The following is a 17,052-nucleotide window of genomic DNA, read 5'->3' as shown; positions in this document are numbered from 1 at the left end:
CTGCCTGAAGAGACTGTATTATGCAGCGGGCAGCATAGTAAAGTAAGGTCAGCATGATGAGGAGGGGTCAGCATGGACAAGAGAATGCTCCATGGATCCTCTATAGGTACGGCAGGGCCTGCAACTGTATGTGCTCCTACCTGCAGAGCTTGCCGCCATCTGTCCCGGTGAGGAGAGGAGTGCTCTCCCAACAATGCACATACTAAACCTCAGCGAGGCCTGAACATACTCTGAAGTATGGCTAGAGGCACGCCTACAAACAAGTTTCCTGCGACAGTAGATTGTGGCACCCCGCCAGCAGGTGAGGAAGCCACCCTGCCACATTGACACTTAGTGTCCCTACCCACATGTGTGGGAGGGAAGACTGCTCCTGCCCTCTCTGCAGCCCAAGTACCTACAGCAGCAAGACACTTTCATTCACTGTCACCTACAAGGCTGCACATACCCTGGAAGCAGCCCAAATGCACACAGGATCACCTCTGCCTCCCTTGTCATTACCTGGTGAAGAGCTGTGAGCCCAGAAGGGGAAAGAAGACACCAGGCAGGCCCCGGTACCTGCGTTTCACTGCCACAAAGAAGAGAGGATATTCCCCGTAGCATCCAAGCCCTGCTGACACCTACCTGTACTGGAAGAGGTGCTGTGGCTGGCGAGAGGCATCCCGCCGCATGACCCTGCTGCAGGCAAGTCTGCATCTGCTTTGAGTGCCTCACGCCGGTCTCTGCAGCAACCTAGGGCAAGGTGCGGCATGAACAGAGTGGCTTCAGTGCCACCTAGAGGTCACTTGCAGTACCATACATAATGAAAGTGAACAGTTTACAAAGACACTGCCGCCAACATAAACAAGTTTACAAAGACACTGCCCCCAACATAAACAGTCACTCAGGCCACACATAGGCGGCCCTGCCGATGGTCCTTCACTATCAACCCCGCACCCATGACCACCCAAAACCCAATGGACAGCCGCACCAATGAAGCCCTGACATGCATACTCCTCAATGTACGCTCCCTACACCTACACGCCGTAGAGATCTGGGACCTGCTCAAACCCACTCGCCGACGTCGCCTTCTTCAAGGAAACCTGGACCAACGCAACCTCCTGCCCCAACATCGCCACTGCCATCCCTGACAGATACAAGCTCCAGAGAAGGGTTCACCCCCACCGCCCAGGAGGAGAACTCACCATCGCACACAAGACCTTCCTCCGACTCTCCACTTCCAGCACAAGCGACCCCCACTCCAATACAGAACACCTCCACTTCCAGATCCAGGCCAGCCCCAAGACCACGCAAAGCGGCACCCTCGCCTATAGACACCCCAGACCTCGCACCCAGGCCGCAACCACCATTGCTGACCTCGTTGCACCCCACGCCATCACCTCTATGGACTACATCCTACGCGGAGACCTCAATTTCCATCTCAGCAAGCACAGTGACCCTGACCCATTACCCTCCTTGACAGCCTCTCCAACCTCGGACTGAAGCAGCTCATCACCACCCCCACTCACAGGGCAGGACACACGCTTGACCCCGTCTTCTCAGGATGGACAAACATCCACTTCAGCCACACCATGCAGTCGCTCTGGACGGACCACCACCCCGTACATTTCACCTTCAATACCACCGCCACACCCAAACCCGCCCTGCACCCACCGCAAAGGAACTGGAGTAAGATCACAGAGGACCACCTCACCACTACCCTCCTCCTATACCTCCCCTGCACCATGACCAACACCAACTCCGCGGCCAAAGAACTCCACCACTGGATCTCCAGCTGCGTTGACAAGATCGCACCCCTTCGCCACCCTAGCAAAGAACACCCCCTGAAGGCCGCCTGGTTCACCACAGAATTCCAAGAAGCCAGGCGCTCCTGCAGACGCCTTGAAAAACCTGGTGTAACCACAGAACCACGGAAGACCTGAACAACTACAGGAGCGCCCTGAACGAATACCACCAGCACATCAGAGTCACCAATAGAACCTTCTGTTAAAGATTGCAGGGATCGCTGTTAGCATGAGCTGAAAGCCATGTTGTACTTGGCAGCCATCTTAGTTAGCCATGTGCTTGCCATGTGCTTTCTCCCTCTTCCACAGCACATGGTCAGAAAGGCCTTGCTGTCAGAATGCATCTGCTCTTATGTTATAACTGTCAGGCTATTCTTGCTGATGTAAGGAGAAATGTCTCTCCTCCTACTTTGTTGAGCAAGCATAATTTTGCATGCTTACATATGCCAGGACCTCCCCTTGGTTTTATGCTGACTAATGTAACCTATGCATATATAAGACCCTGTTCTCTGTACTCCTTAGAATGCCTCCTACAGTGGCCTGAGGGTACCGTATGATGCAGTCTCCCTCCTCTGAGGTTAATAAATATGTTTTCTTGATATTACAGCTTCTGCGCCAATCTCTGCTTTGTTGGTTAAAAGGACCAGGGGTATTCAGTGAACCCCTCAGGAGGTTTATATTTCTTCACTTCATCAAGAACAAGATCCACACCAATGTAACCAACATGAAATAACTTTTTAACGTCTTACAACAACTCACCAAAAACCCCCAGTGAAGCCACGGACATCACACCATCCCAGGAACTCTGCAACATGCTCAGCTCCTACTTCCACCTGAAAATCAAGTCCCTCTATGACAATGTCAGCGAACAGACACCGGACACCATCCCCCGCCCCTCCATCGACGACAAGCCAACCATCACAACGTGGCATCCTACCACCGTCGAACAGACCACCGCGACCATGAAGAACACCCACTCAGGAGCCCCCATGGACCCCTGCCCACCGTACATCTACCACAGGGCCGCCGCCACCTTCGCACCCGAACTGGGATGGACCATCAATGCATCCTTCAAATCTGGCATCTTCCCAGACGACTGGAAGCGGGCTGAGGTCAATCCCCTCCTCTAGAAAGCCACCGTCGACCCGATGGACCTGAAAAACTACCAGCACATCTCGATCCTCCCCTTCGCTGCCAAAGTCACTGAGAGAATGGTAAATGCTCAGTTGACCGCCTTCATCGAAGAGAACTCCATCATAAACCAGTCTGGATTCTGCAGCAACTACAACACCGAGACCGCCCTCCTCACCACCACGGACGACATCTGCCTGCTACTAGACCAGGGCCACACCGCGGCCCACATCCTACTAGTCCTCTCTGCAGCCTTCAACACTGTCTCCAATCGCACTCTGGCAACCAGACTTCGTGACGCTGGGATAAGAGGAACCACCCTCAACTGGATCCAATCCTTTCTCTCAGACAGAACCCAGAGGACCAGACTCCCTCCCTTTCTCTCAGAGCCCACAGAGATCAACTGCGGAGTACCCCAAGAATCATCGCTCAGCCCCACGCTATTCAACATCTACATGGCCCCCCTCACTGCCATCGTCAGACAGCATGGGCTCAGCATAGTATCCTACGCCGACAACACCCAGCTCATCCTCTCACTCATGAAGAACGCCGAAGTCACCAGACTCTGTTTCCAGGTGTGGTAAATAAAATATTACCCTGTCATAATTTCTAGGCATAAACATGCATCATGCATTTAAATGAGAGGCAGAATCCGTGATGTCCGAATTAAAGGGCTTTATTCCAATAACTCGAGTTAAGGGAGAATCTGTTCCATCACCTCTAAGGTTCTGGAAGGGTCTTCTAAACATTTATTTACAGAGTACATATTTATAGTACATTCTTGTACATAGGGAGGAGTGCTTCGAGGCAGAGCAAGAGAGAAAAGAAGATAAGAGCATGTGGGCGTGCATGAGGGTGTGCACTTGATGAGTCATAGGTGAGTCATAGGTGGGTGGATACATGGAGGGGGTTGCATGGCAGGCTGGAACTTTGCCCTACTTGTGCGTGCAACTTGATCATGACGTGCAACTGACGTGTAACTGGGGGGAAGCTGACTTTAAGTCTAGTAGAGAAACCTTCAGTGTCAGGGCGACCAGCACGTCTGGTACTATCTGATATCTTGAGTCGGGGATGTATTATCTGAAGCAAAGGTTGCTCATCACTGAAAGACAGAAAGGGCATATATTTCTTCGTTCATTGCATGGGGGCTGTGAGCTTTCTACAGATGCAAGTACTGTAATTTCATTTAAACAGAGACAGAAAAGCTAGGCCCTATCTCTGCAGACGGGTTCTGTTTACCTTCTCCACCGGGCAGGAATGTGATTCTGTACAACAAGCAGATAACAATTTTGCAAAACACTGTCTTGGCACCCCTTGCTGTGCCTCTTTCTCTCTGAGCCAGAAGAACTCTCTGAGCCAGAAGTATGCGAGGTCAGGGATACGTAACTGTAGCTTTCAGAGTGTCTGAGCCATGAAAAACCCTTAATTTAGAAACAGGCTCAGGCTGAACCACAAAAAGGGTTCATCGTGATTTATTTAAAAGTGCACAATGCAAATACATGGGCCTTAAATGCTAACTTAACATTTCTTACATGGGAGACTTGATGACTGGCATCCTAATGCAGGACGTAAATGCAGAGGCCTTGTGATTCAGGCCACTTAAGGGAAAATGCATGTATGACATGCACATACATTAAACATAGGGTACACGCAGGGGACATATTGGTCAGGCAAAATATCATTTTCCTCATTCCCTCCTTGTCCCCTACTTTTACCCTTCAGGACACATCTATATTCATGAGACCGTATAGTTGATCATACAGCATCATTTGTTCATCTTTGATCCTTTGTACTCGTGGGTGTGGAACACAGGCAGTTGCACACAGGCCGCAAATGGCCGGGCCACACTGCAGACAGAGTTCTTGTTAACTTGCGTATGAGTTTACTGTTTTGGACGGGACCTATGAAGAAAAAGAATCCTTATAACATGTCCCACCCCAGTCTGGGGCAGATGTACATAGGCTGTCTGACCGCAAATGAAATAGGTATGGCGTGATGTTTTGAAAGAAGACTGTCCTTTATCGTTAAACTCTACTACATCTTTACACTCGCTGTGTCCCATATGTACTGAGCCTTTCTTTCTAACACATAAATCTCCTTTTGCTGGTAGGACTGGAAATAAATGGTGGACCTATATTTTGCATGGGCTGAGCGTTCAGTATTACAAAACTAACAGATGCATTTCCTTGCTCGTACTCTTCATTTTCTAGATCAGTTCCCTTCCTTTGGGGAAATCCGTCTTTGTCTGGAAAACATGCCTTATTCATTACTTTATTCAAGTTCCCATATATCCAGCCACCCTGGTAAACTATGGTCTTTCTATCTAGTGAGGCCATTAAGGCAAACCATGCTCCACACAAACCATTGTGGGAGAACGGTAAAGGGAAGAAGGGCAGAACTCCCTTCGTCTTTTGATAGGGTGGCAGCTGACCACATACCCAGCAATTTGTCGCATTGCTGGTCTGATGAGAACGGTGTAACATTCGAATGAAAGTATTGTTACGCAGGGAAAGTCGATATGACAGTTCATGAGGTGGCAGGTCACTGAATGTATGCTCTACAGTGTCAATACGGGAAGAGTGCATATGTGAGGCAATAGGAGGAAAGAAAACATGTAGTATTAAACTTACACATATGATAACGATACACAGAAAAAACAAAATAATCAAAGAAACTATACATCTACTGCGTAATAACTTGCAGTACTGTTCTCTCATTTTGCTCTTCTTACTATTCTCGTATGCGATCTCTTACATGCCAGAAATCTAGTCTAACCGATTCACCACCTAGTGGACTTAAACAATTAAACTTCGTCTGACTTACTAGATCTTAACTTAGACCTATACTCTTGCTGTGGAGTCTTTTCTAGCAAAGGCGGCGCAAGCGGCGCAAAGTCTTTAATGTCTTTATTCTTTTCAAAAGTTCCTGATTGTCCAAAGTATCTTTTGCAGTGTTGAGCGTGAAGCCATCCCTTGCGTCCTTCCACTTTGATCGCGGTCCTCGTGGTCAGTAACACCAACTTCGGCGTCTTCCAACGTGGCTCAAGGGGGCTTGATCGATCAAAATTCCGGACAAACACGAAATCACCAGGGACAATGGCGTGTTCCTTGACCTGGGTGTTGTCAGGGAAGGCGGCAGCAACCTGTGAACGACAAGAGAGTAGTGCAGACATCAAGGAAGCCAGGTAATCTGTCAGCATGTTACTGTCAACATCAGTTATTTTCTTAGGCATAGGCGTACCCCACATATTTGGCGGTCTACCAAAAACTACTTCATACGGGGATAGGCCTGTTCTGGAATGAGCTACCATACGCATGTAAAAGAGGGCAACCGGCAAGGCTACCATCCAATCCACGCCTTTTTCTGCACAAATCTTTGCTAGTTTCGTCTTGATTGTCTGATTATGTCTTTCTACAAGGCCTGCTGCTTCAGGGTGTCGTACACAATGGAACTTCCAATTATATCCTAACAGAAGAGACACTTGGTTCATTAATTCAGAGGAAAATGGCTGGCCATTGTCTGAGTAGATGACACGGGGCAATCCATATCTGGGGAAGAACTCACGCACCAATTGCCTGGCAGTTGTCACAGCAGTATAATCTGGAACTGGATACGCTTCTGTCCATCTAGATAGTGCACACACAACTACCAAGACATACTTGTAACCTCTACATCTGTCCATTTGGATGTAATCCATCTGGAGGACCTCAAAAGGGTGGTCAGGAGGATGAAATCCGCCTTGTTCCACCGGAATGCCTTTACCTGGATTGAACTGGCAACAGATCATACATGTTCGTACTTTCTGTTTCGCTGCTGCACGCAGGTGCTTGTTAAACCAGATATTCTGTAAGCTGTCTATCATTGCTTTTTCTCCCAAGTGTGCTGGACTATGTGTTGTGTTTATGATTACTTGTACCATGGAATTTGGAAGAAACCATGTGCCTTTTCCCTTAGTCATCCAACCTTGATCAGTCTGGACCCCTCCTTGTTCAGTCCATTTCTTTATTTCATCTGTAGTGGCATGTGTCTGTATGTCGTGTACATCTTGAGAAGGATCCCTGACTGTCATACTTTTTGTCAGTAATGGTACCTCTGTCCTTGTCGTGTCTGTTGGTGTCTGGGCTGTAAGTTTAGCAGTTCGGTCTGCCAGGTCATTACCCTGGGAAATGGTGTCTGTAACTTTGGTGTGAGCTTTGCATTTCAGGATAGCTATGGCTGTAGGTAAATGTATTGCTTCTAACAGGGCTTCAATAAGCGGGCCGTGCTGAATCTTGGCCCCATGAGAGGTCAAGAAACCTCTCTCCCTCCAAAGTACCCCGAAATCATGAACTACGCCAAAGGCATATTGTGAATCGGTATAAATGTTCACTCTTAAGTGCTTAGCTCTTATGCAGGCTTGTGTCAGAGCGATGAGCTCTGCTGCTTGTGCTGACAGTGTGTCTATTCTTTGTGTCTCTATGACTTCAGTAGCAGTGATCACGGCATATGCTGCTACTACCTCTCCTGCACTCGTTCTCATGCATGATCCATCTACATAGAGTGTTAGGTTAGGGTCTGGAAGTGCAATATCTGTCAGGTCTTGTCTTGGTTTTGTCACTATATTCATTACTTCCACACAGTCATGTGGTGGTGCATTTACTGTACTTGAGGGCAAAAGTGTAGCAGGGTTTAGAATATTACATCGTCTGATCTCTATGTGTGGTTGAAATAATGTCAGTTCATATCCTGTCAGTCTCGCTATAGTCAAATGTTGTGTCTGTGTCCTGTTTAAGAGAACTTCCACTGCATGTGGTACCTGTACTGTCAGGGGGTGTCCCAGCACTATCGAGTCACTTTGTCTTATAGCTAAGGATGTTGCTGCAACCGATTTCAGGCACGCAGGTAGAGCCTGGGCCACTGGGTCTAGTGTACTAGAAAAATAAGTACATGGCTTGTGTTTTCCTGCTTGATCTTGTGTGAGGACAGATAACGCTGTTCCATCCCGTTCAGTTACGAAAAGCATAAAAGGTTTACTGTAACTAGGAGTCGCTAGAACTGGCGCTTGACATAATGCTCTTTTTAATTCCTCAAATGCCAAGGTATGGTCTTGTGTCCAAGGGAGGACAGTTGAAGACGCTGCCTCCTGTGTTGTCAATTGTATGAGTGGTTTGGCTAGATAGGCATACTGGGGAATCCATTGCCTACAGTATGAAGTGAGGCCAATGAATGCACGTACCTCCTTCTGTGTTTTGGGCTGTAAAAGGTTAGAAATGAGCTGTATACGATCTGGTGTTAGCTGCCTACCATCCCTGGACAGCAAGTGTCCAAGGTACACCACTTGCGGTTCACAGAACTGTAACTTTGAAGGGGACACTTTGTGCCCCTTGTCAGCCAGAAAATGTAAAACTGTCAGTGATGCATTTTCGCATTCTGGTTCTGATCGTGCTGTAATTAGGATGTCATCTACGTACTGGAGTAGGGCAGTGTTGGGAGGCATATAAATACTGTCCAGCTGTCTTTTTAATGCTTGACTGTAAATGCTAGGGCTTTCTGTAAAACCTTGAGGAGCTCTTGTAAATACAAAGCTACGCCCTTTTAAACTAAATCCGAACAGATATTGGCTATCTGGATGAATGGGAACACTAAAGAAAGCGTTCTTTAAGTCTATGACAGTGAAGAACGTGGCCTCAGAATCAATGGCAGTCAGTAATGAAGAAATCTCTGGAACCACTGGATATTGTGGTACTACACATTTATTCAATTCTCGTAGGTCAACAACTAGTCGGTACACTGGCAGTACACTAGGGTCAGATCGTTTAAGGACAGGAATGACAGGTGAGTTACATACATTCGAGTCGGTCTCTACCACTACCCCTCGTGAAATGAGCTCGTCAACTATTTTCATTAAGGCTACTTCGGCATCAGGTGGTAACTATATTGTCTAATACGTGGTAGTACTACTTCTGCTTTGAGAGTGACATGGTGTGGTGTTATATTCATGTACCCTACGTCAGTTGGTCCTTGTGCCCATAGGTGCTGTGGCACGTTCTGGAGTCTGTGGTCAAAATCAGTCAGCACATAATGTCCCTTAAAATCACGTAAGAACAGTCGTACTCCTTCTGGAGAACAACAGATAACTGCTCCTAGTTCTTTTAATGTCTTCATACCAAGTAAGTTTTCTGGACATGATTTAGTAAGTAGCAAGTCTGTAGTCCGTGACAGTGGACCAACCCCGAGGGAAACTGGTTTCAATACTTCATTAACAATAGACTTTCCTGAAAATCCCAGGGAAACATTCTGTGAGCCTGAGAGAGGTGCCCCTGGAACCTCGTCATGACTGATGGTAGTCCTGCTCGCCCCTGTGTCAATCAGAAATTTTCGGTCTTGTCCTAATACACGACTATGTACATACGGACCCTCTTGATCTACAGGAACCTCAATAAGGGGCAAGCCAACTTCCCTCTCAAGGCTGTTTCATGAGAACTGTTGATATTCTGGATAGTCTGACTGTGTGTACTAATACATTTGTGGTGTGGCATGAACAGGCGGTGGTGGAGGTGGAAAAGTCGCTACTGTCTGCTGTGTGTTCTGTTGGGTGCTATTCTGTCTAGGAGTGTATTGTCGTTCTTTTGTCTTGCCTGTAGCTATATTGTGTTTCAGGACAGTACATTCATTTACATAGTGACCTGGTTGTTTGCAATAATTACAGTTCCCCTTAACATGTGTCGTGTTATTTCTGTTCTTATTTGCTGGTACCGTCTGGGCAACCAGCACCTTCATTTTTGTCTCTTTCATGCGTTTCTTTTCCTGATCCTGCTCTTCTCTAATTCTGTTCTGATGGTATTGTAGCATCTGTAACATTTGTGAAGGGCTGTTTGCTTGCCAAGTACTCTCAACCTTCAGTACTCTATTCTTGATCTGGGGTAAGGAATTCTCTACTAATTTGCTCACAAAAAGGTGTGGATATGATTCGCTACCTGGCTTAAGGCCACTATTAATAGTAAAGCATTTCTCAAATCTAGAATAGAAATCACTTGTGTCCTCTTCTTGCTTTTGTTTACAGGCTGAAATAGCATCCCAGTCTTCCTTTTTCGTAATGAATAATCTCGGTAAAACTTGTATCAGGAGTTCAGGCAGTTCTCTAGCTTTTTCCCCAAGACCAACCCCTGGGAGCCTACCTTTTTCTTCCGTTTCCAGTGCATCCCAGCTTAACTTTTTCTCGCCTACCTCCCAGTCTTTTTCCTTAAGCTTTTCATAAATACCAGCAGGCAACAGTACTTTCAGTAACTTCAGAATGTCATCGTACGTATAATCTCCTATGCGGAGGATGTCTTTTAATTCTCGGTGAAACCCCCCGGGTCTTTATCATGGCAGGGCAGCATCTTTTTCATTTCTAGTATTTCTAATTTTGTTAAGGGGGTGTAAACATACACCCGTTGCAACACATTGTCCGCATCTTTGACGGGATGTACCTCTCGTAGGGGGTTCTGTCTGTCTACGTGTAAGTTATTTCTGTCGTGGTGTGAGGTTGGAGGCATACATGTGGTCAGAGAATTTATGTACTTATGTCGTTGATCCAGGATGACATTAATTAATTCAGTACCTAGGCCTGTCCATCTGTCTAGAAGCAAGTCGTCTAATAATTTATACAATTTACCGGGATCGGAATATTGACTCTCATACTACGTTATTAAATGTTGGACCATGTAAATACCAGCCAAACGCTGTTCGTTCGGTGGAAGGCTCAAGAAAGTCTGAGCCACTATATCACTGCTATATATATTAGAATTAGACACCCACTGGGTGGCTGACCGGGCCAATTCAATTTCGTGTGAGGTGGGAGATCTCTCACTCCCTATCCGTTTTTTCAGGGCTTGTTCAGTAGCTTGGAACAGATTTTCAAGGGAATATCTTTCTTTTATAGCTCGCCCTTGTTTACGGTAGTCAAGACATTTGGGTCTGTCAAATCGTCGGGCATTGCCTACATAATTTATTTTGTCTTTTGGCTCGTCTACTTCTTCCGTTGATAACTTACCCTTCTCATCAGACTCTGTTCTATGTATTGCCAATATTTTTTTTTGTATTTTCTTGTACATGCTCTCTGTCTGTCCCTGTTTATCATGTCGACCGGCATCTATGTGATCACTCCATTCTATCAAACCAGGCTTAACATCTCCGTCACCTCCGTCTTGTTCTCTGATCAGGCAATTAATAATAAAACGTAGGATATAGTTCTTAACCCCTACCTTTCTGTGTAGCATGGCTTGTACTATACAATTTGGTTCCTCCCCCGTTCTAATGAAACGGTACATTTTATCTAGGTGCTCTTTCATGTCTGGTAATTTGTCCAAATATGCGACGCCTTGTCTCAGTCTTATTGAAATCACAAGCATTGAACCCTTTCCTGGTTCTGGATCATATATACACTGTGGAATTGCTACATCTACAGTAGGCACCCCTCCTACTGCCCCTAGCCCTACGTCATCTTTCCCGAGTTGCTGGAGCTGATCTGCTGCTGGAGGCGGAGGGAACTCTGCATTTGCATAGTCCGGTAGGGGCTCGTCTAGATACGAGGAAATGAACGCCTCAGATGCTGTTGGCTTTATTCTACGTATTCTATATGGTACAGGTGGTGGCGTTCGCGACCTACTGGGTGTTTCTGAGGTGGTCACTCTAGCTAGTTCTTCTGAGAGGACGGGATAAATCCCAGTAACGACGGCATTTCTTTCTCTATCAACCTGTTCTGTTTTGACCCGTTCCCCCTCCTCCCGCAATTCTTTTTCTTTGGCTCTTTCCCCTGCTTGTTTAGTTCTCTCTACTTTATTAAATTCTTTCTCTATTCTCCTATGTGACTCTTTGCGCCACAACTCGATGGCATCTTTCTGAGAGGGTCTTGATTTCTTTTTCCATAGCGCTTCCTCTACTCTCATAATGCATTCAGGATCCCATGTTCCCGAGATAGGCCATCTATACTTCTCCTCTAAACCCTTGGTGTACTCTACCCATAAGTCTAAAAACAAAATGGCGTCTAGCCCGTGCTTATTATACATAAAATGACCAGGTGTGTCTCTAGGCGGGATGTTAACTGACTCTTCTAGTATACCTTTTCTGGTCCCTATCTGACGTAATTTCGAAAACAGTGGCATGTTGAAACCAACACAATGGAAACACAATACACACAAAATAGACTGAAACAATCAACAATCATTCACACTAAACACCAAAACACTAAAACAGATACAGTCTAACCTGATACATGAAATAAAACATGTACTTGAAAACAGTTAACTTTATGCACTGTAATACAGCATAGCCATACCGGTCCCAAAAATGAGACACGTCTTTACCGTGCCCACGTTTACCGTGGACCCGTCTTTACCGTGCCCACGTTTTACCATGGACCCGTCTTTACCGTGCCCACGTTTTACCGTGGACCCGTCTTTACCGTGAACATGTGAATGGACACGTCTTTACCGTGCTCATAGAAATGAGACACGTCTTTACCGTGCTCACGTATAACGTGAACCCGTCTTTACCGTGTTCATATAAAATGAACCCGTCTTGAACTTTATGCATTCCCCATAGTGGTACTCACCGGGAAACAGAACTTGAAGGCCTCGGAAACTTGATACTACGCTTCTACTTCTGCGCATGCGCCTTGGAACAGGTGGACCTTCGGAACCTCGGACCTTGCTCTCTCACGGGTTGGGCTCTGGTAGGGATGATCCGCGATCCTCACTGCCTCGTGTGGACGCCTGGTCGCAGTCCGTCTCCTCTGTGGGCCTGAGGGAGTAAGCAGGAAGTCCCGCTGCGTGCGCACTTTGAAGTCCGTCACGGCTGTAGAAGGGGGCAAAGGCTGGACCTACGTCGCCGGCGTGTGGGGAAAGGGATAGTCCTATTCGGGCGCCAGATTAATGTGGTAAATAAAATATTACCCTGTCATAATTTCTAGGCATAAACATGCATCATGCATTTAAATGAGAGGCAGAATCCGTGATGTCCGAATTAAAGGGCTTTATTCCAATAACTCGAGTTAAGGGAGAATCTGTTCCATCACCTCTAAGGTTCTGGAAGGGTCTTCTAAACATTTATTTACAGAGTACATATTTATAGTACATTCTTGTACATAGGGAGGAGTGCTTCGAGGCAGAGCAAGAGAGAAAAGAAGATAAGAGCATGTGGGCGTGCATTAGGGTGTACACTTGATGAGTCATAGGTGAGTCATAGGTGGGTGGATACATGGAGGGGGTTGCATGGCAGGCTGGAACTTTGCCCTACTTGTGCGTGCAACTTGATCATGACGTGCAACTGACGTGTAACTGGGGGGAAGCTGACTTTAAGTCTAATAGAGAAACCTTCAGTGTCAGGGCGACCAGCACGTCTGGTACTATCTGATATCTTGAGTCGGGGATGTATTATCTGAAGCAAAGGTTGCTCATCACTGAAAGACAGAAAGGGCATATATTTCTTCGTTCATTGCATGGGGGCTGTGAGCTTTCTACAGATGCAAGTACTGTAATTTCATTTAAACAGAGACAGAAAAGCTAGGCCCTATCTCTGCAGACGGGTTCTGTTTACCTTCTCCACCGGGCAGGAATGTGATTCTGTACAACAAGCAGATAACAATTTTGCAAAACACTGTCTTGGCACCCCTTGCTGTGCCTCTTTCTCTCTGAGCCAGAAGAACTCTCTGAGCCAGAAGTATGCGAGGTCAGGGATACGTAACTGTAGCTTTCAGAGTGTCTGAGCCATGAAAAACCCTTAATTTAGAAACGGGCTCAGGCTGAACCACAAAAAGGGTTCATCGTGATTTATTTAAAAGTGCACAATGCAAATACATGGGCCTTAAATGCTAACTTAACATTTCTTACATGGGAGACTTGATGACTGGCATCCTAATGCAGGACGTAAATGCAGAGGCCTTGTGATTCAGGCCACTTAAGGGAAAATGCATGTATGACATGCACATACATTAAACATAGGGTACACGCAGGGGACATATTGGTCAGGCAAAATATCATTTTCCTCACAGGAAGGAATGAAGGACGCTGCAGCCTGGATGAAAAATAGCTGCCTGAAGCTCATCTCGGACAATACTGAAGTCCTCATCCTCTGACCCTCCACCTCTGCCTGGGACAACACCTGGTGGCCCCCTGCCCTTGGGAGCCCACCCACCCCTACAGACCATGCAAAGAACCTCAGCATCATCCTCGAGTCCTCCCTCACCATGACCCGCCAGATCAACTCCGTTGCCTCCACCAGTTTCAACTGCCTTCACATCCTCCGCAAGACCTTCAAATGGATACCCCCCAACTGTCGAAAGATCATCACCCACGGCAACGCCCTCTATGCCGGAATCAATGGAACTCTCCTACACAAGCTCCAAACCATCCAGAACGCTGCAGCCAGACACGTCCTCAGGACCCCACGGCACAAACAGTTGAGCCAACACCTACGAGACCTCCACTGGCTCCCCGTCGAGGAGAGAGTAACCTTCAAACTACTCACCCATGCCTACAAATCCCTCCATAACATCGGACCCAAATACCTCAACGAGAGAGTCTCCTTCCACGCACCCAAAAGGAACCTCTGCTCTGCTGACCTCGTCCTAGCAGACACCCCCGTATCCGTAGAAACAGAGCAGGTGGAAGAGACTTCTCCTACATTGCAGCCAAGACCTGGAATGAACTCCCAGCTAACATCCGACGCTCCACTACCCTGGACACCTTCAGGAAGAACCTCAAGACCTGGCTTTTCAGTTGAACGGAGCTGCACTCCCCCCTCCCTACACCCGCAGCTCCTTGAGACCCTCACTGGTGAGTAGCACACTTCATAAAACCCTGATTGATTGATTGATTGCATTGTGAAAATACCCACCCATAAGAGAGACGGTCGAGGTTGCACTTCAACAGTGCAGATCTCCCACATATGCATGGAAAGCAGCATCCCACCAGCAGGTAGAGAAAGACTGAGCCTGCACTAGCACAATGAGTGAGCACCGCTACACTTGCACCCCAATGGGTGTGAGGCCCGCAGAGTCAGGGAAGGCTGCCAGAGAAGGCTCAAGGTACATTGGCCTGAGGGAAGAGGCCACCAGCAGAGGGAAACTGTTTGCCAGACCCTGAAGTGAGTGAGCCCTCAGATGAAAGAAAAAGGGAAGGAACAAGGTCGCTCCAGGTGGCCACCCCAGTAGCGTATGGCCCCTGATGGCTCCTTAGTGAGCATGTCACATGGAGTGACCATCCCTGCCAAGAATGCCTGCACTCAGGCAGGACCCAGTGCAGTGATGCCGTGGTCTCGACTCAAGGCGCAAGCACTATGCCCTAGAGTGAAGAAAAGAAGACGCAGGTGTACAGGGAACCAGTTGAGGACACCCTCAGAGACAATGTCAGTCATAGAAAGGGCCTGGTTGCCTGCCTGGTGCCCAAAAGAGATGCTGCCGATGTTTCCATGAGGAGGAAAACTGGCACTGCTCAACACAAAGAGACAAGTAAGGAGCTGCCTGCCATCTACCCCACACACACACATGCAGTGCCACCAGCGCTTCCAAAAGACAACATCGGAGGTAAGGTCTAGCGTGGACTCAATGTAGGAAGGACAGCATATACACACTACCTGCATTAGCACGATCTGCAGTGGGCGAATGACTATTCAGCGACTGCCCCCAACACTGCCTTAAGACTGTGTTGCACATCAGCCTACTACAAGCATGAGGAGAGTTGTACATTCCCCAGTGGCAAGCAGCCACCACTGCAAATAAAAAGAGACCCTTGTCTCCAACGACGATCCTGAGTTGCCCCCAGAATACCATGTCGAGAAGAAGAAAGGTATGGAAGAGGCTGCAGACCGGATCCGTCAAAGCACACCTACCTCCACAGCCATCCACATGATAGCTGACGCACATGCAAGAAGATGCCCCGTCCAACTGACAGGACCGGATCTGTGAGTGGTCCAAGACAGGAAAAGATGCAAAGTCCAACCAATGCGATGGAGCTGGCAGAAGGTCCCAGTGAGGGGAACTGACAATGTGTGGCAGGACGTAACACTGCAAGCAAAAACCAAGGAAGAAAGACAAGTGTGTGACCATGCCTGTCACACTGAAGGACCGGACGACCACAGATGAGCACAAGATCACAGAGTGAAGAGACTGAGGACTCGTACCACTACAGGAGAGTGCCCCTGCAGACCCAAGCCAGCCACCAAGGCAGAGCGATGTCCCTGGTGAGAGCTGAGTGGGAGAACCAAATGTAAGCAGCCTTCAAGCGCAAACTGCATCTCTACTCCACACTTCCCAGTGCGACCACCAATTCCCAAGCATCACCTACTTGAGCTACATGGCATCCCTGCTCACAACCGCACATACCGTGGGAGAAGAACAGCACCAACAAAGACACAGAGCTACGTGGCTGCAAAATCCCTCCAGTAGAACTCAATCCAAGCCAGTCATCGCCACCTGTCATTCAGGTCATCAAATGGCAATCACACCATCATTGCCGTGTGCATCACTCAATCCAATGAAGGAGCAACTCATCACCAGGATGGAGCCTTACACCCGCAAATCACCAAGAATCAGAGGTTCCCCTGGCAACGTGTCTGGAGGCTATCTTGCAGCCCACCTGCACCTGGGTCCTGCTGGCAAGCACACCGACCATTGTGTCACCTACCATGGTGGTTGCACGAATGACTCAGCAGTGATTCTGTCAGCAATACTAAAGTGGCCCCCAGGCGGCCCCCAAGCAGCCCTGCGCAATCCCAGGCAACCCGGCTAAAATAATCTCAAGGACATTCCTACATGAAGATATCCCGGTACGAGAGATTGTCTGGAAGCTGCTCCAGCATCAAGGTCTCAGGAGGCACCAGGGCGTCAAACATCAACAACATCCCAGTCCCAGTAAGACATCTTCACGGAGCCGATGCCCCAACAGTACGCTCCACAGCGGGACTCCACTAGTGCTCCTGATTCACCAAATTTGAACTGTTGACACCAATCGCATCACAGCAAGAGTATGCAGGACTGACCATCAGTGCATGAGTGGCCACTGACCCAACCGACATGCAGTCAAAGGATTCGGACTAACTCTACACAGTGTCTGTGCCAGTGCGGAGATGCCTGGATGTTTTCAGCTGCACCTGTCCACCGATGTCCTGCAGACTGCCTCTT

The sequence above is a fragment of the Lissotriton helveticus genome, chromosome 4_1, assembly GCF_964261635.1.
Source record: "Lissotriton helveticus chromosome 4_1, aLisHel1.1, whole genome shotgun sequence".
Classification (NCBI taxonomy): Eukaryota; Metazoa; Chordata; class Amphibia; order Caudata; family Salamandridae; genus Lissotriton; species Lissotriton helveticus.
The sequence above is the reverse complement of the archived record's forward strand: the minus strand, read 5'-3'. Positions refer to the sequence as shown.